At 57.1% G+C, this 20,410-nt stretch overlaps 1 protein-coding gene across 19 annotated transcripts in view; it reads left to right on the forward strand.

Moving 5' to 3' along the window:
- The window catches only part of EIF4G3 (eukaryotic translation initiation factor 4 gamma 3), a 216,756-nt gene that overhangs the window by 38,165 nt on the left and 158,181 nt on the right, over positions 1-20,410 (forward strand). Inside the window, exon 1 of one of the 19 annotated variants that reach the window (XM_064172149.1) lies at positions 16,288-16,305. The exons of the other annotated variants lie outside the window; for them this stretch is intronic. The gene's annotated coding sequence lies outside the window, so the exon portion shown is untranslated. Of the gene's footprint in view, positions 1-16,287; positions 16,306-20,410 lie in introns of those variants that run through there. 19 annotated transcript variants of the gene reach the window in all.

Genomic DNA, 20,410 nt, shown 5'->3' on the forward strand with positions numbered 1-20,410 from the left:
GAGAAGAGCCCAACCTCACCTGGCTACAGCCTCCCTTCAAGTAGTTGTAGACAGCAGTGAGCTCTGCCCTGAGCCTCCTCTTGTCCAGGCTGCACACCCCCAGCTCCCTCAGCCTCTCCTCATAGGCTTTGTGTTCCAGGCCCCTCAACATCTCTCTTGAATGGAGGAGCCCAGAACTGGGCACAGCACTCAAGGTCTTAGCAAAAGCTGTTTGGTTTCTTGTCTGCAGAGAAGGCCTTGCACCTGGCTCACCTTGGTGAAGCAGCATCTCAAAGGACATGTGGTGCAAGTCAGCTCAGCTGAAAGTGTTCCCTGAAACAAGCAGGGAAGGAAAACCTTTTCCTGCAGGCAAGGCCAAGTGCTGCAGGCTACAGCAGGTTTGATTCAGTGCACTGGAATTCGAGGTCTGGAGATCCTGCTGGGGATTTCCAGCTGGATTTCCCCTTCAAAGTGCTATCTGTGTATGGCATGGAATGGAAGAAGGGTGGTGGTGTGTGAAAGTGAAGGTGGGTGATGAAATAACTGACCCTGCTAAAGAGTTTCTCTTGGCAGTATGCTCTTAAAGTACAGAGGAGTCCATCCCAGGACGCATCAGCTCAGCCCAAGGTGCATCAGCTCATCACAAAAGACATAAGAACCAGTCTGGTAGGGGTTGGAGGAGACCTCTGGAGGTCATCCAGGCCAACCCTCTGCTAAAGCAGGGCACCCACAACAGCTTGCCCAGGAGCACAATGCCCACGGAGGGTTGGAAGCTCTCCACACAAGGAGACTCCACAACCTCTCTGGGCAGCCTGCCCCAGGCCTCCAGCACCCTCACACCAAGGAAGTTGCTCCTTCTGCTCAGCTGGAACCTCCTGGGTTGCACTTTGTGCCCCCTGCCCCTTGTCCTGTCCCTGGGCACCACTGACAGGAGTCTGGCCCCAGCCTCTTACCTCCCACAGCTCCTTTAGCTCTTGCTGAGCATTGCTCAGCTCCCCTCTGGGGCTGCTCTTCTGCAGGCTCTCAGCCCCAGGGCTCTCAGCCTTTGCTCCTCACAGAGCTGCTCCAGGCCCCTCAGCAGCTCTGCAGCCTCTCCTGGACTCTCTCCAGCAGTTCCCTGTCTCTCTTCAATTGGGGAGCCCAGATCTGGACCCAGGATTCCACCAGGACAGAGTAAAGGGGGAAGAAAACCTCCCTTGCCCTGCTGGCTGCACTCTTCCCTTTGCAGTCCACTCTGATCCGCACAGACCCATTACTGCCTGAGCCTGTGCAGGGCCCAACAGCACAGAGGCAGGAGGGTCCCTGCCAGCACTGCCAAGACTCCAAGGTGCCCCCAGCTGCCCACTTCCACCCTTTCCCTAAGCCAGCTTGCAGCAGTCTGTTCCCTTCGCAGCGTGACCCAGGCTGGCTCTGCAGGCAGCTGCAGCGCGCCGCAGCCGCATCCTGCCCTCCAGCAGCAGTGCTAAGGCAGAGCCGAGCCCAACGCAGCAGCTCAGGCAGCTTTCACCCCCAGCAGCTCGCTTCGGAGGTCAGCAGTGAGAAACTGCTCTGAGCCCTTCCCCCTGGCTGTGCCTGGCTGCGTGGCCCTCAGCCTTGGCTCTTCACTTTGCTCCAGGCCCCTCAGCATCTGTGTGGATTCCAGTGGTTGCCTTTCTGTCTTCGACTGGGGTCACTTCTGGTTGTGTTGGAAGTCTGAGGGCCATCAGCATTGATGTTCCACTTCTTGGGGAAACTTCTCCAGCAAACTCTGACCTGTTGCTGGCTGCCTAAGAAACTCTGCAGCAGCCCCCAGTTTGTGCCTCGGTGTTTCAGAAGCGTTTGGCCAAGCATGAAGTGTCTCCTGAAATGGCACCTGGGGAGTTTGCTAGGAGTGGCTCTGTCCTTGTCTCTGCTTTCCATTAATCCATTTAGGGAAGGCACAGGAAAAGTTGTGACCAGCTTAGCTCATCTGCAAGGTTTAATGAGCTGAGATGCTCTCTGAAGAGCTTTGTTAGCATTGCTGTGCTTGAATGCTTCTGAGTTCTACCAAATGTGGAGGTTTATTGTCTTGAGGAAAGCTCAGTTTTCTCCACAGAGCCTTACATTTGCAGCCCCCTGCTCTGGAGATGATTAAAAATGACTTTGGAAGCACAGACTGAACCAGACTGCTTCAGGATTCGTTTGAGATTCATCTTGCTTCAAGAGCTCTTGAGGGCTTGTGCATGTGTTGGTCACTTCTGGCTGAGGATGGGCTGACACCATGGGCTGGGAGTCTGCCTGTGCCCATCCTCGGTGCTGATCAACACAGATCATCAGCAGCTCAGCACTGGACATCAAAAGAGAGCCATGGAGGTGCTGAGGGGACTGGAACATCCTGTGAGGATAGAGAGAGAGTCCTGGCACTGTGGACCCTGCAGAAGAGCAGCCTCAGAGAGCATCTGAGCAATGCTCAGCAAGAGCTAAAGGCTTGTAGGGCAGGAGGCTGGGGCCAAACTCTTGTCAGTGGTGCCCAGGGACAGGACAAGGGGCAATGGGCACACAGTGGAACCCAGGAGGCTCCACCTGAACAAGAGGAGCAACTTCCTTGGCGTGAGGGTGCTGGAGCCTGGAGCAGGCTGCCCAGTGAGGTTGTGGAGTCTTCTTCTCTGTAGCTGTTCCAAACCCACCTGGATGGCTTCCTGTGGGATTTATTCTGGCTGACTCTGCTCTAGTATCACCTGCTTTGGACCAGGTGATCTTCAGAGGTCCCTTCCAACCCCTCCTCCCCAGCCCCCCAGTTTAGTGCTTCTGTGCTTAACCTGAGGACAGGGAGAGTGGAAGCTGTGCTGGCAGGACTGGTGCCAGGTGCTGCGGGAGCTGGTGCTTAGCCCTGGTTTGGGTTGTGAAAGGAGTGTTGGTTTGCAGGGGGAGGTGGCAAAGCCACCTCTGTCATTAGAGGTCACAATGCCTGGAGAGGACTTTGTCCAACGCCGAGGTAAAGCTTCTAAGTGCTCCTAAATGGCTGTTTCTGATGCTTCTAAGTGGCTGCTTCTGTTGGAGTGCTTAAGGAAGGAGAAGAATGGATTGATGGGGAAAAGGAGGCTGCGGGAGACCTTCTGGCTCTCTAAGGTCCCCGGGAGGAGGCTGGAGCCAGGTGGGCGCTGGCCCCTCCTGCCTAGTAAGAAGTGATAGGACAAGAGGGAATGGCTTCAGGTTGTCCCAGGGGACAGGTTGGTCCCTGAAAGGGTTCTCAAAGCCTGGCCCAGGCTGCCCGGGGAGGTGGCCGAATCCCCGGCCCCAGAGCTGTTTAAAAGAGGCAGAGACCTGATGCTGAGGGATGTGGTTTAGCCTCAGCTTTGGCAGAGCTGCAGAATGGTTGGATTTGGATGATCTTAAAGGTCTTTTCCAGCCCAAACAATTCCATGCTTCTGTGGTTCAGGGGAAATCCACAGCTGGTTCGGTGCCGGCCAGCAGCACAGCTGCACCTGAAGTGTGTTTGCTTTGTGCTGCTCTCTGGCCGGGAGCAGCTCAGCAAAGCAAGGCTGTGTTTGTGCTGGGCAGGTAGGGGCTGACCTCAGGAGCTCCTGGCTCTTGTTAGAGCCGCTTGGTTGCGTCAGTGGTGGTGACACTCCCCAGCTCTTGTGCCATCAGATGACTTTTGTTTGCCAGGAAAAGGCTCAGTGCCTGCTGATGTTTTGATTTGCCGCAAAAAGAGGCAAGGATGAGGAGTGAGGTGAGGGGGGAGGAAGGGGAAGGGTGGGATCGTCTTGTCTTAGATATCCTGGGAGGTCATGGAAGGAGCTCTGCGTGCAGGGAGGGGTGTGGGAGCCGGCTGAAAGCCACACGCAGTGCTTCAGGCACCCGTGACAAATGCTTTCAACTGAAATCTGCTTAAAAATCTCCCTCCCTGTGTCGTTGCTGTGTGGTGTGAGGAGGCATTAACTGCTCCTGAGTTAAAGAGGCTTTAATAGCTCCCAGTGAAACAGCCTCCTCTGGGCAGCTTCCTAACGATGATCTGAATTACAGAGTTGCAGCCAGGCTGGGGTTGGAAGGGACCTCCAGAGATCACCCAGCCAATGCCCCTCTGCTAAAGCAGGGCACCCACAGCAGCTTGCCCAGGAGCACAGTGGCCAAGGGGGTTGGAAGCTCTCCAGAGGGGATTCCACAACCTCTCTGGGCAGCCTGCTCCAGGCCTCCAGCACCCTCACACCAAGAAGTTTCTCCTCCTGCTCAGCTGGAACCTCCTGGGTTCCACTTTGTGCCCATTGCTCGTTGTCCTGTCCCTGGGCACCACTGACAGGAGTCTGGCCCCAGCCTCTTGCCCCTCACAGCTCCTTTAGCTGTTGCTGAGCATTGCTCAGCTCCCCTCTGGGGCTGCTCTCCTGCAGGCTCTCAGCCCCAGGGCTCTCAGCCTTTGCTCCTCACAGAGCTGCTCCAGGCCCCTCAGCAGCCTTGGAGTCCCTGATGGACTCTCTCCAGCAGTTCCCTGTCTCTCTTGGACTGGGGAGCCCAGAGCTGGGCCCAGGCAGCCTCACTAGGGCAGAGCAGAGGTGCAGGAGAAGCTGTGCTGTGCTGGTGACAGGCACAGTTACTTGCTGTGAGGACAAATGCCCCTGACTGGTTCCTCTGCTTGCACTAAGCCACTGAGCTCTGTGGCCTGCTCCTGGGGCACTGAGGAGGAAGCTCTTGCGAGACTCATCCTGCTGTACCCAGGCAGCTTTGCTGGGCACTGCCCCATGCTGCTGAGCTGCCCATCAGCACTGTTGGGCCTGAAAACTGGTTCCAGCCTCAAGGGACCTCTTCAGCTAATGAAGGCATGGGCCTGGGAACCGAGATAAGGCAGCAGAGCTTGCAGGAGTGCAGAGCAGAGCGCAGCCAATTTCACAGCCGCTGCGCAGTGATTCTCTCTCCGCTGTGCCAGGGGACTCCACGCACTGAAGGAGCAGGAGCTGGAGCTTTCTTAAGGAGTTTTGGACTCCTCCACTGCTTCCTGCTGTCCTCCATTGCTTCCTTCTTAGAGGCCCTTTGTATGAAGTCATCTGGACCACAGCAAAGAGAGGAAGCTGTCTGGGTGGCAGCTCCACATCTCTGGGCCGAGGGCTCGTTGTGAGGAGCCTTGTCCCTCGGTCACCTCTGCTGATTCCATGGACACATTATCTACTGAGGGAGGGAGATGTAGACCAGAGGGAACCTTTGTGGGGCACTCCCAACCCTCTGGAGCTGTGTTGATTTTTGGGTGTCTTGGGTGCTTTGCTGGATGTAGCTTCATGTCAGGATTAGCGAGATGGAGCCAGGACCTGCAGCTGGGAGGGTGGATCTGCTGCCACTGGGCTGTGTCTTGGTGCTGGCTGCCTTGTCTGGGATGTCACCATCATGTGAGGCTTGGGTGAGTTAAAACAGCTCAGGGAAGCCACTGAAGAGAAATAGCTGCATATTGAGTCACCACTGAGCTGGGCCACAGCAGCCTTGTGATCTTGGTGCTGGCAGGAGCTTGGGGGTGCCTTGGGCTGGAGCAGCTGGGCTGGGTCAGGGGTGCTGTGAAAGCTGCCCCAGTGCTGGTGGCAGAGGTGGAGGAAGTGTGGTGCCCTCGGGAAGCAGTGCTGGTGTGGTTTGCTTTTTCTCAGGGACATTGTGGCAGCTCCCTGACCTCCCTCCTGCCCCAGGGAGGTGAAGTGCAGGGGGGGAATAATCGTTGAAAGCTTCATTTCTTTAGCTGTCCACCTAGATAAGAACTGATGGAGGAGTCACTGAGTGTCAGAGTTGGGCTTTTTCCTGCTCTTCTGGTTTTGACCCAGGGCTGTCCCTTGTGCAGTGGGACTGTGGGATGTGATCTGGGAGAGCCACTGGCTTCAGCCACCTGCAGAGTCGATTCTGCTGCTACAGGATCACAGAATCATAAAATCACAGAATGGTGAGGGCTGGAAGGGACTTCTGGAGCTTGACAGCTTCACAGATTGCACTGGGTTGGAAGTGACCTCCAAAGGTTATCCAGTCCACCCCCCCTGCAGGCAGCCTCCAGCTAGAGCAGGCTGCACAGGGACACATCAAGTCTGGCCATGAGTGTCTCCAGGGATGGAGCCTCAACCACCTCCCTGGACAACCTATTCCAGTGTCTCATCCCCCTCACTGTGCAGAACTTCCTCCTGATGTCCAACCTAAACCTGCCCTGCTCCAGTTTCAAACCACTGCCCTCTGTGCTATCCCCACAGACCCTCTGAACAGTCCCTCCCCAGCCTGCCTGTGGAGTCATAGAATGGTTTAGGTTGGAAGGGAGCTCAAAGCTCAGCCAGTTCCAACCCTCTGCCATAGGCAGGGACACCTCCCACTAGGACAGGTTGCTCAAGGCCTCATCCAGCCTGGTTCTGAACACCTCCAGGGAGGTTGTGGAGCACAGAAGCACCCAACGTGATCTTTGATCACGTTGGGTGCTTCTGTGCTCCACAACCTCCCTGGGCAACCTGTGCCAGTGTCTCACCACCCTCAACCTGTGCCAGTCTCTCACCACCCTCCCTGCAAGCAACCTCTTCCTCACATCCACTTTCAATCTCCCCTCTGCCACTTCAAACCCATTCCTCCTCCTCCTCCTGCCATTCCCAGACCTTCTCAATAGTCCCTCCCCAGCCCTCCTGCAGCCCCCTGCAGATCCTGCAAGGCCACTCCAAGCTCTCCTCCAAGCCTTCTCTTCTCCAGCCTGCACAGCCCCAACTCTCTCAGCCTGTCCTTGCAGAAGAGGTGCTTCAGCCCTCTGAGCATCATCTTTGTGGCCTCTCCTCCATCAGGTCCATGTCTCTCTCGTGTTGGGGTCTCGTAGGTGACAAAGCACTGCAGCTGAGGTCTTCCCAGAGCAGAGGGGCAGAATCTCCTCTGTTGCCCTGCTGGCTGAGTGCAAACAAAGTTAGGAAGAAAAAGGTGATTGGAATCCATCTGCTCCCTGCTGTGCTTGAGCAGGTGTGATGAACGGGCACATGCTGGCCTGGGGCAAGCACAGAGAGAGGGCAGGGCCGCCTCTTCTGGCAGCACAGCTTCACACCACATCTGCTGTTGCCTCCTCTGCCTGCAGGCACCTGCTGTGTGGGTCGCACCTCCCTGCCAGGGATTGTCCTTTGATGCCACCTGACTTCTGGTAGATGCTGTCTCTGGCTTCCTTCACTCGTGGAGCCTGCAGGGCAGAGTCCTACCTGGCCTCCTAGGGTAGGGACTGGCTAGGGGTAGCTTGAGAGCATCCAGCCAACTAAGCCTGTCCCCCTCAGCTCCTCCTCTGAAAGGAGCCAAACCTGGGGTTGTGTTTTGAAGGTGGAATGAGAAGGCTGCTGGGGGGAGCTGAGTGTTAGGAGGTGAGGATTGAGAGTCCAGGCGTGGAGCTGCTGGGCTGTGGAGAGAGGCCGCTTGGAAAGCTGTGGTTTCCTTACCCATCCTTGTCTTGATGATCCTCTGGTGCCCTCCGTGGCTTCCTGACCCACAGAGCTTCTGCAGCTGCCTGGCCTCCTGGGAATGGGTGCTGCAGGCAGGCAGCAGGGTGCTGTGCACCTCACCCAGCTCACTTTTGCAGTGATTTATCCCCTGCACAGGGGTGGTGGCCAGGGCCATGCAGCTGCTGCAGAACCCCTGGCAGGGAGTTCAGATTCCCTTCTCTGCTTTCCTCTAGGTGGGACTCCTCTCCACAGGTGTGTGTGCACCTCGTGGGCTGCTGGCACCACAGCTACTGCCAGTGTCTGAGTGATCCAAGAAGTAAGGAAATGGTGTTGTGGTGCAGACCCTAAGGTGATGATCCCTCTCTACAGGAAGGACATTGAGGGGCTGGAGCAGGTCCAGAGAAGGGCAACAAGGCTGGGAAAGGGTCCAGGGAGGAGGGCTGGGGAGGAGCAGCTGTGGGACTGGGGGTTGTTCAGTCTGGAGAAGAGAAGGCTGAGGAGAGACCTCATTGCTCTCTGCAGCTCCCTGCAAGGAGGCTGAACTGAGGTGTGGGGTTGGTCTCTCCTCCCTGGTATCAGACGATAGAATGAGAGGAAATGGCCTCAGGGGAAGTTTAGGCTGGATGTGAGGAACAGTTTCTGTACTGCAAGAGTGGTCAGGCACTGGAATAGGCTGCCCAGAGGGTGGTGGAATCCTCATCCCTGGAGGTGTTGAAGAAACCTGTGGTCGTGGTTCAGTGGCCCTGGTGGTGCTGGGCTGATGGTGGGACTGGAGGATCTCAGAGGGCTTTCCCAACCCACACCACTCCAGGATTCTGGGACAAGCAGAGTGCAGATTTGCCTGTAACAGACAGACATAAAGAGCAGCACCACCCAAACCCATCCCTTCCAAGCCTCACACTGTTCTTGGGCAGAAAGCAAAGGGAGGCTCAATGATTGATGAGAGCAGCAGAGCCCCAGCAGATGAGACCTCAGCCCAGCAGCATGAGCCCAGCTTCCTGGCATCTCCCTGCTTGGCACTTCTGGGCTTGCTGCTTGTCTCTGAGCTGTTCAGAGCTGGCAGGATGTGTGTGGTGCTGGCATAACACTTCCCTGCTGGTGATTTCTTGGGTGTGTTTTGGAGTGCAGGCTTCATCTGGCCCGTGATGGTCGTCTGTAGCTTGGAGCACACCTTCCAGAGCTCAGCCTGCTTTACTGCTGGTCACCAAGGCTCACCCTGTGGAGCCTTTGCCCCCACTTTAATATTCTGGGCTCTTTCTAAGGCCCCAGCAGTGGGGTTGTGGCTGGAGGAGCGGGAAGCATCCCTGTGAGCAGGGGGAGAGGTGGCTGAGCAGGGCAGGACTGATGAGGTCTGGTGGGGCTGTTTGAGGTTGCTGTTTTCTGTGCTGGAATGGGGAAGTTTAATTAAGCACAGTCTTAACGAGCCCTCCTAAATGAAACAGAGTTTTGAGGCTCCATCAGCATATTCCCCAGGATGCTGTTGCCTCCCTGCAGAGGTAGCACCATAACTTCCCAGCAGGAAGGAGCTGATGAAGTCTATTGACTTCTGCAGCTCTCAGAGGAATCAGAGAGTGGCAGGGTTGGAAGTGGCCTCTGGAGATCATCCTGACCAGCCCCACTGCCAGGGCAGGGTCACCTAAAGCAGGTCACACAGGAACACATCCAGGGGGGGTTGGAATGTCTGCAGAGATGGAGACCACCTCTCAGGGCAGCCTGCTCCAGGACTCTGTCACAGTTACATTCAGGAAGTTCCTCCTCACGTTGAGATAGAACTTCTTGTGGCCAGGTTTGTGCCCATTACCCCTTGGCCTGTCACTGGGCACTGCTGACCAAAGCCTGGCCCCATCCTCCTGCTGCCCCCCCTTGAAGTATCGATCAGCACTGCTGAGCTCCCCCTCAGGCTGCTGCTCTTCTCCAGCCTCCACAGCCCCAAATCTCTCAGCCTTTCCTCATCACAGAGCTGTTCCAGGCCCCTCAACACCTCTGTCCATAGGGTGTAAGATCACAGCAGGGCTTTGGGCCCCCTGCAGGGCTTGGTGCTTTAGGGGGAACTGGGCTCCTGAGCTAAACTGAGGCAGCTGGCAAGAGAGGTTGAATCTCCAGCCCTGGAGGTGTTGAGATGCTGCAGAGAGGTGGTGCTGAGGGCCATGGTTTAGCACCAGCCTTGGTGTTAGAGAGTGCTTGGACTGGATGATCTGAAAGGTCTTCTCCAAGCAAAACAATTCCATGTGCTCCCTAGCTGAGGGAGAGAGGCTTTCCCTGCCACGTTGCTCACCTTCTTACCTGAGCTGGCACAGACTGGGTCCTGAGGTGTCTTTGTGATGTCTGCAGCTTGGTCTGAACCTGGATTTAACCCTGCTCAGGCTGGGCTTTGAAAAGCCACACCTTGGAGATGCTGTGGTTAAAAATACAGCCAGGACAAAGCTCCCAGATAGAGAATCCTCAGTGCTGTGGCTCCCAGAGCTGTCCCCCACCCACAGCCACCACACTGGCAGGAAAATCCCAGCAGGATTAGCAAGGGTTAGACACAGTTTTCTTCCACCTCAAACAACCTTTCCAGATTTGAGCTGAAAATAGATGATTTGCCTTGCTGCTGGGGTTGCAGTGGAGAGCAGCCTGGAGGGGAAGGACTTGGGGGTGTCAGTTGGTGTCAGACTCCTCAGGAGCCAGCAGTGGTCACTGACAGCCCAGAGCCAGCTGTGTGCTGAGCTGCAGCCAGAGCAGGGAGAGCAGCAGCACAGGGAGGGGATTCTGCTCCTCTGCTCTGCTCTGCTCAGACCTCTCCTGCAGCACTGCCTCCAGCTCTGGGGGCCCCAGCACAGGACCTGGAACTGCTGAAGAGGGTGCAGAGAAGGCCATGAAGATGATCAGAGGCTGGAGAACCTCCCCTGAGGGGACAGGCTGGGAGAGTTGGGGATGTTCAGCCTGGAGAAGATTCCAGAGAGACCTCAGAGCAGCCTTGCAGTGCCTGAAGGGGCTGCAGGAGAGCTGGGGAGGGACTTTGGACAAGGGCTGGAAGTGGCAGGATGAGGGACAATGGCTGTGAGCTGGGAGTGGAGATGAGGAAGAAATTGTTGAGAGTTGGGGTGGGGAGAGGTTGCCCAGGGAGGTTGTGGCTGCCCCCAGCCTGGAGGTGTTGAAGGCCAGGCTGGCTGAGGCCTGGAGCAGCCTGTGCTGGTGGCAGATGTCCCTGCCCATGGCAGAGGCTTGGAACTGGCTGAGCTTTGAGGTCCCTTCCAACCTAACCCATTCTGCCAATCTCTGAAGCAGATGGAGCTGAAGAACCCAAATCAGGTTGCCCTCAGAAAGCATCTGAGGGGTGAGTAATTGCTGGGGTCTGGGGGGTTTGCAGCATGGGGGGACAGAAGCTGGCAGCTGCTGCTGGGCTGAGGGAGGAGCAGGGCAAGGCCCAGCGCTGGTTCAGCGCTGCTGAGCTGCCTCCAGCTCCCTTCCCTTTAGAGATGCAAAAACTGAGCCTGGAAGTAATGAGCTCTGGGTAATTAGCTGCTTGTCTGCAGGTGTAACTGGTGCAGCTGCCTGCAGCCCCTGCTGAATTTATTTGCAAGCATTATGGGATGTGGAAACACAATTCACTGGCAACAAAGAGAGGGGATTCTCTTCTGTCTCCCCCTCTAACTTCCAGCTTTCCGTCGGTGCTCCCATTTGATGTGGCTGTGAGATGTTGCCCAAGACTGAAAGGAGCTGCTGGTGGTGGGCAGCAAAGTGTGTTACAGAGCCAGGGTGGTTGGGCTGCAGCACTGATGGACCAAAGGCCTGGTCTGATGTTATTGTCACCAGCCAGGTAGGAAGTGGCAGAGTCACAGAGAGTGGTAGGGGTCAGAAGGCACCTGTGGAGAGCATTGTGTCCAACCCCCCTGCAAAGCAGGGCCACTGAGGGCAGGTCACACAGGAATGGAACCATGGAATCAAATAGGTTGGAAGAGACCTCCAAGGTCATCCAGTCCAACCTAGCCCTGGCCAACCAACCAGACCATGGCACTAAGTGCCTCAGCCAGGCTTTGCTTCAACATCTCCAGGGATGGTGCCTCCACCACCTCCCTGGGCAGCCCATTCCAATGCCAGTCACTCTCTCTGGCAACACCTTCCTCCTAGCATCCAGCCTAGACCTCCCTTGGAACAGCTTGAGACTGTGTCCCCTTGTTCTCTTGGTGGTTGCATGGCAGAGGAGACCAACCCCACCTGGCTACAGCCTCCCTTCAGGGAGTTGGAGAATCCAGGTGGCTCTTGAAACTCTCCAGACAAGCTCTCTGGGCAGCCTGCTGCAGAGCACCAGCACCCTCACACCAGAGAAGCTTCCTGTGGCTGAGCTTCTCCCCATTGTCCTGTCACTGTGCATCACTGCAGACAGCCTGGCTGCATCCTCCTGACACACCTCTAAGATACCTGTAGACATTGAGAAGGTCCTCTCTCAGCCTTCTCTTCTCCAGGCTCAACAGCCCCAGGTCCCTCAGCCTCTCCTCGTAAGAGAGATGCTCCAGGCCCTTACCCACCCTTGACTTGCTGCCTTGTACTGAGTGGGCTGGGGGGAAATGATTGTGTGGAGAGCAGCTCTGTGGAGAAGGACCTGGCAGTGCTGGCAGACAACAGGTTGCCCTGTCCAAGGGCACAGTCACTTCCCTGCTGCTGCTGGCCACACTCTTGCTGATCCAGGTCAGGATGCTGGTGACCTCCTTGGCCTCCTGGGCACAGTGCAGCTGTTCATCACCACTTGGGTTCTATTGCATGTGGTGATTGTTGTCCATCTTCTGTCCAGGGTGTGTGGAGGAGCTTTCAGCTCCCTCAGCCTCTCCTCATGCTGTAATGCTGACAGAGCTTGGGAATTTGAAACCAGAACCTCCATTTCTGCTACTTCCCAAACACCTTTTGTTGTGTTTCCTTCCGTGGCTGCCTGGCCACAACACTGTCCTTAATGTCACAGCTAAGTGGTGGTGTGAAGCTGCCAGGCACTGCTGAGGAATTACTTACCTGCAGCTCTGACCTTAGATCAGACCTCTCTGTGCCAGCACCAAGCTGGCTTTATTTTTTCCTGCTCTGATCACAGTAAACACCAAACACTGAAGCAAGCAGCCCCCACTGGGCTCTGACCTGTGGTCCAGTCAGGGCTCTGAATCAGGCTTTGTTTTGACATCTCAGCACGTTGCACAAGCCCAGTTGCATCCATCTCAGAAAGCAGAATGACCCCAGGGAAATGCCCCCTCAGGGCAGGGGGGCAGCTCCCTCCTGGGGTCCTAGCAGCAGGCATGGCCCTGGGCACCCCCCAACGACCCAACCCCACCCCAGACCAAATGAGAGCTCTGCAAGGGTTGGTTTTGAGCAGTGCTGCAGACTCTGGTTGGAGGCCTGTAGCTTGTGGTGTTCCCCAAAGGCAGGGCTGGGCTTAGTCTTGCTCAGCACCATCAGTGACCTGGATAAAGGAGCAGAGGGGACCCTGAGATGATCCCAAAGTGGGAGGAGTGGCTGACACTCCTCAGGCTGTGCTGCCATTCATCCAGACCTGGCCAGGCTGGAGAGTTGGGAAGAGGAACCTCCTGAAGTTCAACCAGGAGAAATGAAGCATCCTGGCCCTGGGGAGGAACAGCCTCCTGCACTAGGACAGGTGAGGGTGGACCTGCTGGGAAGCAGCTCCAAGGAGCAGGACCTGGGAGTGCTGGGGACAAGTGCCCAGGAGCCAGCAGTGTGCTCTCATTGCCAGGAAGGCAAATGGTGCCCTGAGGTGCATGAGGAGCCTTAGCAGCAGGTCAGGGGAAGGTCTCCTGTCCCTCTACTTTGCCTTGGTGAGGCCACACCTGGAGTCCTGAGTCCAGTGCTGGGCTCCCCAGTTCAAGACAGACAGAGAACTGCTGGAGGGAGTCAGGGGAGGCTTCAAAGCTGCTGAGGGGCCTGGGGCAGCTCTGTGAGGAGCAAAGGCTGAGCCTGGAGAACAGCAACCACAGAGGGGCCAGCAAGAGCTAAAGGAGAGTTGTGAGGAGCAAGAGGCTGTGAGGAGCTAAAGGAGAGGAGCAAGAGGAGCAAGAGGAGCAAGAGGCTGGGGCCAGACTCTTGTCAGTGGTGCCCAGGGACAGGACAAGGGGCAGAGGGCACAAAGTGGAATCCAGGAGGTTCCACCTGAGCAGGAGGAGCAACTTCCTTGGTGTGAGTGTGCTGGAGGCCTGGAGCAGGCTGCTCTGAGTGGTTGTGGAGCCTCCTTGTGTGGAGGGCTTCCAACCCCCCCAGGCCATTGTGCTCCTGGACAAGCTGCTGTGGGTGCCCTGCTTTAGCAGGGGCTTGGCCTGGGTGATCCCCAGAGGTCCCTTCCAACCCACAGTCACAGTGGGATTTGGTGTTTCTGTGAAGGATGGAAGGTGTTGGGTGTCTGGGCAGTGTGCTGGGGTTGGGACATGGGCAGTGAAGGGTCAGAGAGGGCTGAGCAGCAGCCTGGGGTTTTCTGGGTGGCTCTTCAGCTTTTAAACTCTTGCCACAGCCCTTGGATTCTGCTGCTCTTGGTTTTGGTGCCGTTCATTTATCTCTCCTCTTATTAGCAGGAGCTGCTTGGCAGCGGAGGGTGGGAGGTGGCAGGGACACCAGGGAGCCCGGCGTGAGCTCTGTAATTAAGGGATGGTTCTGCTTCCACCCAGGGGGATTGAGCTGTGGTCGCTTGGGCAACCCTGATCCTGGTTTTCCCTCAGCTTGGGTTTGTTTGCATTGTTCCATTCATTATTTTTTTCCCTCTGGATGGAGTTTGTTTGGCTGCAGTGAGGATTTCAGCTCTGAGAGCAGGTGGCTCTGGCTTGCTGCGAGCTGGTTGCTTTTCCCCACGTGATGTGGCACTTGGTGCACTTTGGGCTTGCTTTTCGTTCCGTTGCAAGGCTGGAGCTTGCCTGAGCTGCTTTCCTGCTCTGGAATTCTGGAAAGGAAAACTGATTGGGAAGGAGAAGTGGATGCCTGAAGCTCTTGTTAAATTCAGGGCCTCGTGGTGCTGCCTTTTGGGGTAGTGAGCAGAAGAGAGAGGGAAGCAGGTTCCAGAATCCCCTCCTGAGGAGGCTGTGCTGGGATTTAATTCCTGTTCCACAAGGAGCTTCGGCACTTCCCAGGCTCCCCCTGCGTGGCAATGCAGGTTTCTGGAGCGCAGCGAGCTGTAGGTGAGTTCAGCTTTCTCCCTCCTGCTTTATTTCCTAAGCCTGCCTTGAATTCTGTCTCTTAGAAACTAAGAGGAGTGTGGTGCTGCCTGCCAGCTCTTCTCTGCTGCCTGGAGAGCAGGAAAATTGAGGCAGCAGAGAGATTTCGGCAGCGGGGCCACGCTCGGCTGCAGCCCCCCTGGGCTGTCCCTGAGCCCCCCGCGGCACTGCCTCTTTAAGAGCAGGAGCACTGCAGGAGCTCTGCTTGCAAGGGGCAGGCAGCAGCTGAGGACTCATCCCCGGATGGCTCAGCTGCAGCTGTGGGCTCTGCTGCTGGAGGATGCAGGGAGAGGAGCTGGTGCCTGAGCCTCCTCGCTGACGGAGCTGCCTGCCAGGTAGGATGGAGTGTGCCCAGCAGAAGGCTTCGCAGAGCTGCGGAGGTTGGGGAGATGCTGGGCAAGTTTCAGCAGGCTGCTGCCGCTGGTGCAGCTCATCCCTTGCTGGTGTGGTTGCTGAAGCTGCTAACCGAGGTGCTTCTGCTCTCCCGGTGCTTTAATCAGCCCTTAGGTAGAGGAGAGGCTGCAGAGGAGGACGCTGCTGCCCCAAGAGCTCTCTGCCATCTATTGCTCCTTGCTCGGAGGGGTTTTAACCACTCCTTGCACCAAACAGCTGGGAGAAGCATGGGAGTTTGCTGGGCTGCCCTGCCCTTCCCTGCCCCTCTGTGATCTGGCTGGGTGCTTTCTATGCTCTGCCTTTGGGGGCTTTAATGGTTTGGGGTCAAACGCTGGGGTTACATAACCCTGGGGATGGCTGATGGGAGCCTCACTGCCTTGCTGTGCAAGGGACCAGAATCCTTCCTTCTGGGCTGGGTTTGGTCTAAAACACTCTCGTGGCTACCTGCAGGTGTTTGGTTCCTCTGAGAAGCTGCTTACTTGGCTACCTGAAGTGAGATCAGAGGCCAGCAGCCTCTGATGGTTGCTGAAGAGGAGCTTGGGTGAGGTTGCTGTTTGGGTGGAGGATGAACCCATGTGGGGAGACGATGGAACAGTGGAATTTCTTTCCCCTTGCAGTCTTGGAAGCAGCAAAGGCTGTACAAATTGTTGCTGTATTTACCTGCACCTTCTCAGGGTGTTCATTGCTGGAAAAGCACTCAGCAAAATCGTGCAGGGTTTCAGTTTTGGAGCAGGATTGGAGCAAGCAGCAGAGCGTGGAACAAGGGGGAGCTTGCTGCAAGAGAGTGCTCCTGACTTGGGCTTCACTCTGCATTTCTCAGTGCCCCAGCAGCCAGGCAGCTCTGCTCTGGATGTTTTTAATCACGTTATGGAGATGTCACAGAGCTAATTAAAAGATCCCCTCCTCCTTTCGGGGGAGAGCTCTGGTTTCCAGAAAGATTCAGTTTCCTCTCCAGCCGTTACTATCTTTGCCTGCCTTCTCCCACCGGGGCTTTAATCGCTCCTGAAATTCCCCAGCTTGCCACCGCTGCTGCAGCCAGATGGGGACTAGGTGGAGGTCCCCTCGCAGCTGCCAGGAGGAGCTCTCAGCCCTGCCTTTTGAAATCCTTTTATTTCCTCAGTTCCTGAGCCCCAACAGCCAGGAGGAGAGGCCAGAGTCAGTGCTCCCCGCTGGCTGCCCTCCTGCTGGCTGTTGGCGTGGTGCTGCTGGAGGAGGGGGAGCTGCGGAGAGTCCTTCAGCCTCACACGAGCGTGGAGAGCAGAGCTCGGGTTCCACCTTCCCAACCTGCTGGCCGGGGAGGTGATTGAAGAGCTTCCCCTGGCTCCTGCCCCTCTGGCTCGGCGGCTTGGCGCTGTCCCTGCGGTGATGGGAGGCTCTCTGCAAACTGGGTGAGCTTTGGGCTTAGCTTGGCTTTGCCACTCCCCACCCTCCTGGAGCATTTCAGAGCATGGCTGCACAAAGAGTTGAATCGGTGCAGCTGAAGAGGGTGACGTGGGTGGCGAGGAGGAGGAGGAGGAGGAGGGAGGGCAGAGGAACCTCCTGAATTGGATCTCAGCATGCTGGAATAGTAACATGAAAGGGCTGCCTGAATTATTCAGCCTGTCCTCGTTTTCTCTGCACTGTGGCTCCATGAGTGCTGCCACAGAGCCAGGCTGGCTTTGTGCACCGCTGGGTGCGATGGGGGCACTGGGGCGGCCGCGCCGGTGTGGGCAGGAGGGCATCTCAGACTGGGCAGCTCTTGATGGTACTGACACCTCTCTAGGGTGGTTTGCTGTGCGTGTGGATGATGGAGATGGCTTGCTGTGGATATGGATTGTGAGGATGGGTTGTGTGGCAGTGGCTGGAGAGGGTGGTTGGGTGTGGTTGGTGAAGGTAGTGGGCGAGGGTGGTTTGGTGTGGCAGTGGCTGGCGAGGGTGGCTTGGTGTGGCAGTGGCTGGCGAGGGTGGTTTGGTGTGGCAGTGGCTGGAAAGGGTGGTTGGGTGTGGCAGTGGCTGGAGAGGGTGGTTGGGTGTGGTTGGTGAAGATGGCTGGTGAGGGTGGTTTGGTGTGGCAGTGGCTGGCGAGGGTGTCTTGGTGTGGCAGTGGCTGACGGGGGTGGCTGGGTGTGGCTGGTGAGGGTGGTTTGGTGTGGCAGGTGAGGGTGGTTTGATGTGGCAGTGGCTGGCGAGGGTGGCTTGGCATGGCTGTGGCTGGCGAGGGTGGCTTGGTGTGGCAGTGGCTGACGAGGGTGGCTTGGCGTGGCAGTGGCTGATGGGGGTGGCTTGGTGTGAGGGTGGCTTGGCGTGGCTGTGGCTGACGAGGGTGGTTTGGTGTGGCTGTGGGTGAGATGATGCCAAATGAGGTCTCTCTTCCTGCCTGCCTGCCCTGACCCATTCCCATTCCACGGTGGAGCCTTTGGTGCCGTCACTCCGCTAGGAGGAAGAGCCTCGATAGCAGGTGTCTGCTGATGACTTTGGCCGTTGCCCTGGCACTGTTCTCCTGAAGTCACACAACTGTTAGCCCAGGGCAGGATCCTTTGGCAGATGTAAGGGGCAGCCACTTCAACCAGGGGCCTTGTGGGCAAGTGGTGACCCCTCCACCAGCACAGCTCTTTGCAGGGAGCTGCCAGGGGTTAGATGTTGCCAGTAGTGGCTTCCTCCAGCCGTTACAGCTCATGAAAGCTTCCCGGGAGTGAAGGGATTTTTGTCTCTCTCAGTCTCACCTCCTTTGGCAGAAAGGACTTAGAAGGTTTCTTTTCTTCACCTTCCAGCTGTGATCTTAAACAGCAGCCCCCAACTTGAAACCCATCTGAGCTGCTCCTTGCTTTGGGCAGCGCTCGCTGGGTGCCAAAGGGGAGGTTGCCCTGCTCAAAGCAGATTAATTCCTCCTGCCTTATATAACTTCTAAAATAAGAAAATAAATCCCAACCTTCTTGAGGCTGAAACAGTTTTTTTTCCAACTCGGGAAGGCTCCCTTTTGAAGCTGCTATTGTCAGAGCAGCCTCCGGGCTGGCAGTCTCAGCTGGGACAAAAGGGTGGCAGCTTCGAGCCCTGCCTCTCTGCCCCCTTCCTTCCCCGAAGGGTGGTTGTGGGTTACAGGGCAGAGTGCCCTGCAGAACGTCCCTGAGGTTTTGTCCTTCTTCCTAATCCTCATCTCCCAAATGCTGGCTTTCTGTGGATGCTTGCTGAAACTCAGGAGTGAAGCAAGATGCTCAGGGTGAAGGGTGGGAGTGGCAGCTCTGGAGGGTAGGAGTGGCCCTGCTGGAGCCTGTGGCAGCTCTTCTTGTGCTGGAGGCAGGTTTTGTTGTCAGAAGCCTTCTTTTATCAAACCATGCCACTGAGGCACAAGCTGGCAAAGTCTGCCAAGGGAAAAGCAGCTCAAGACCCTGCAAAGAAATTCCTGCAGAGAGCTGAGGTTGTTCAGGCTGGAAATAAGGCTGAGGGGAGGCCTTCTGGCTCTCTGCATCACCCTGAAAGGCGATGGAGCCAGGTGGGGATTGGTCTCCTCTCCCCAGTATTGAGTGATAGAACAAGAGGAAAGGGCCTCAGGTTGTGCCAAGGGAAGTTCAGGTTGGATATCAGGAGGAATTTCTTCATAGGAAGGGTTCTCAGGCCCTGGCCCAGGCTGCCCAGGGAGGTGATGGAGTCCCCATCCCTGCAGGTGCGGTGCTGCAGGACAGGGCTCAGTCGAGGGCTGGCCAGAGTCAGGCTGCTGACTGGACTCCTGAAGGCCCTTTCTGATCTGGGCGAGTGTGTGATGGACAAAGCCTGTCAGAGCTGCAGGCTGGGAGGGCAGCGTCGAGGGAGCCAGCAGTGCCACCTCAGCTCTGCTGCCCTGTGCCACACCTGCCAGGCCTGCACGGGGCCGCTGCTGGCGCGGAGGTGCAGCACAGGTCACAGCCCGCCCTGGCCGCAGGTAATCCCATCAGGCAGGCTTTAGTGTGTCTGCCCTCCACGCAGCCAGGGGGAAGGGCTCGGAGCAGTTTCTCACTGCTGACCTCCGAAGCGAGCTGCTGGGGGTGAAAGCTGCCTGAGCTGCTGCGCTGGGCTCGGCTCTGCCTTAGCACTGCTGCTGGAGGGCAGGATGCGGCTGCGGCGCGCTGCAGCTGCCTGCAGAGCCAGCCTGGGTCACGCTGTGAAGGGAACAGACTGCTGCAAGCTGGCTTAGGGAAAGGGTGGAAGTGGGCAGCTGGGGGCACCTTGGAGTCTTGGCAGTGCTGGCAGGGACCCTCCTGCCTCTGTGCTGTTGGGCCCTGCACAGGCTCAGGCAGTAATGGGTCTGTGCGGATCAGAGTGGACTGCAAAGGGAAGAGTGCAGCCAGCAGGGCAAGGGAGGTTTTCTTCCCCCTTTACTGTGTCCTGGTGGAATCCTGGGTCCAGATCTGGGCTCCCCAATTGAAGAGAGACAGGGAACTGCTGGAGAGAGTCCAGGAGAGGCTGCAGAGCTGCTGAGGGGCCTGGAGCAGCTCTGTGAGGAGCAAAGGCTGAGAGCCCTGGGGCTGAGAGCCTGCAGAAGAGCAGCCCCAGAGGGGAGCTGAGCAATGCTCAGCAAGAGCTAAAGGAGCTGTGGGGGGCAAGAGGCTGGGGACAGACTCCTGTCAGTGGTGCCCAGGGACAGGACAAGGGGCAGGGAGCACAAAATAGAACCCAGGAGGTTCCACCTGAACGGGAGGAGCAACTTCCTTGGTGTGAGGGTGCTGGAGGCCTGGAGCAGGCTGCCCAGAGAGGTTGTGGAGTCTCCTTGTGTGGAGAGCTTCCAATCCCCCACCCCCAGCCACTCTGCTCCTGGGCAAGCTGCTGTGGGTGCCCTGCTTTAGCAGAGGGTTGGCCTGGATGATCTGCAGAGGTCCCTTCTGACACCTATCAGAGTGGGATTTGATGGTTCTTGAAAGACACAAACTGACCTCCTGGGTTCAGAACTGACCCCCCAGGAGTGTTGATTTCCTCATCTGACCAAAGCCCAGAGGTCTTTTCCTGGCATTTTGGGGTTTTCCAAGCAGTTGCTGTCAGGTTGACACCCAGAGGCTGCGGCTGGCGTGCGTGCAGGAGCCGTCAGCCTGCTCTGCTTCTCCAGCAGCCTCTGACGTGCAGAATGTAAACAGCAGGAAGGTGAAAGCTGAAACTGCCTTTCAGTGGAAAATTTTGCAGCCAGTTCCTCAGGGTCCTTTCCTGAGGGTGGGTGTTGAGGGTCCACATGCCAGACCTAGGGCCACAAGGTGTTAGCTCAGCCAGGGACTTTCTGCTTCCAAGGGTTGGAGCACCTCTGCTATGGGGACAGGCTGAGGGAGTGGGGGGGGTACAGCCTGCAGGAGAGAAGGCTCCAGGGGCACCTTAGAGCTGCCTGCAGGAAGGCTGCAGAGGGACCTTTGCTGAGGGTGTCTAGAGGCAGGCCAAGGGGGAATGAATGAAGCTGAGGGAGAACAGGGCTAGACTGGAGCTGAGGAAGTTCTTCAGTACGAAGGTGGTGAGACTCTGGCACAGGCTGCCCAGGGAGGTTGTAGTTGCCACCTCCCT

This window comes from Pogoniulus pusillus, chromosome 36 (genome assembly GCF_015220805.1).
Source record: "Pogoniulus pusillus isolate bPogPus1 chromosome 36, bPogPus1.pri, whole genome shotgun sequence".
NCBI lineage: Eukaryota > Metazoa > Chordata > Aves > Piciformes > Lybiidae > Pogoniulus > Pogoniulus pusillus.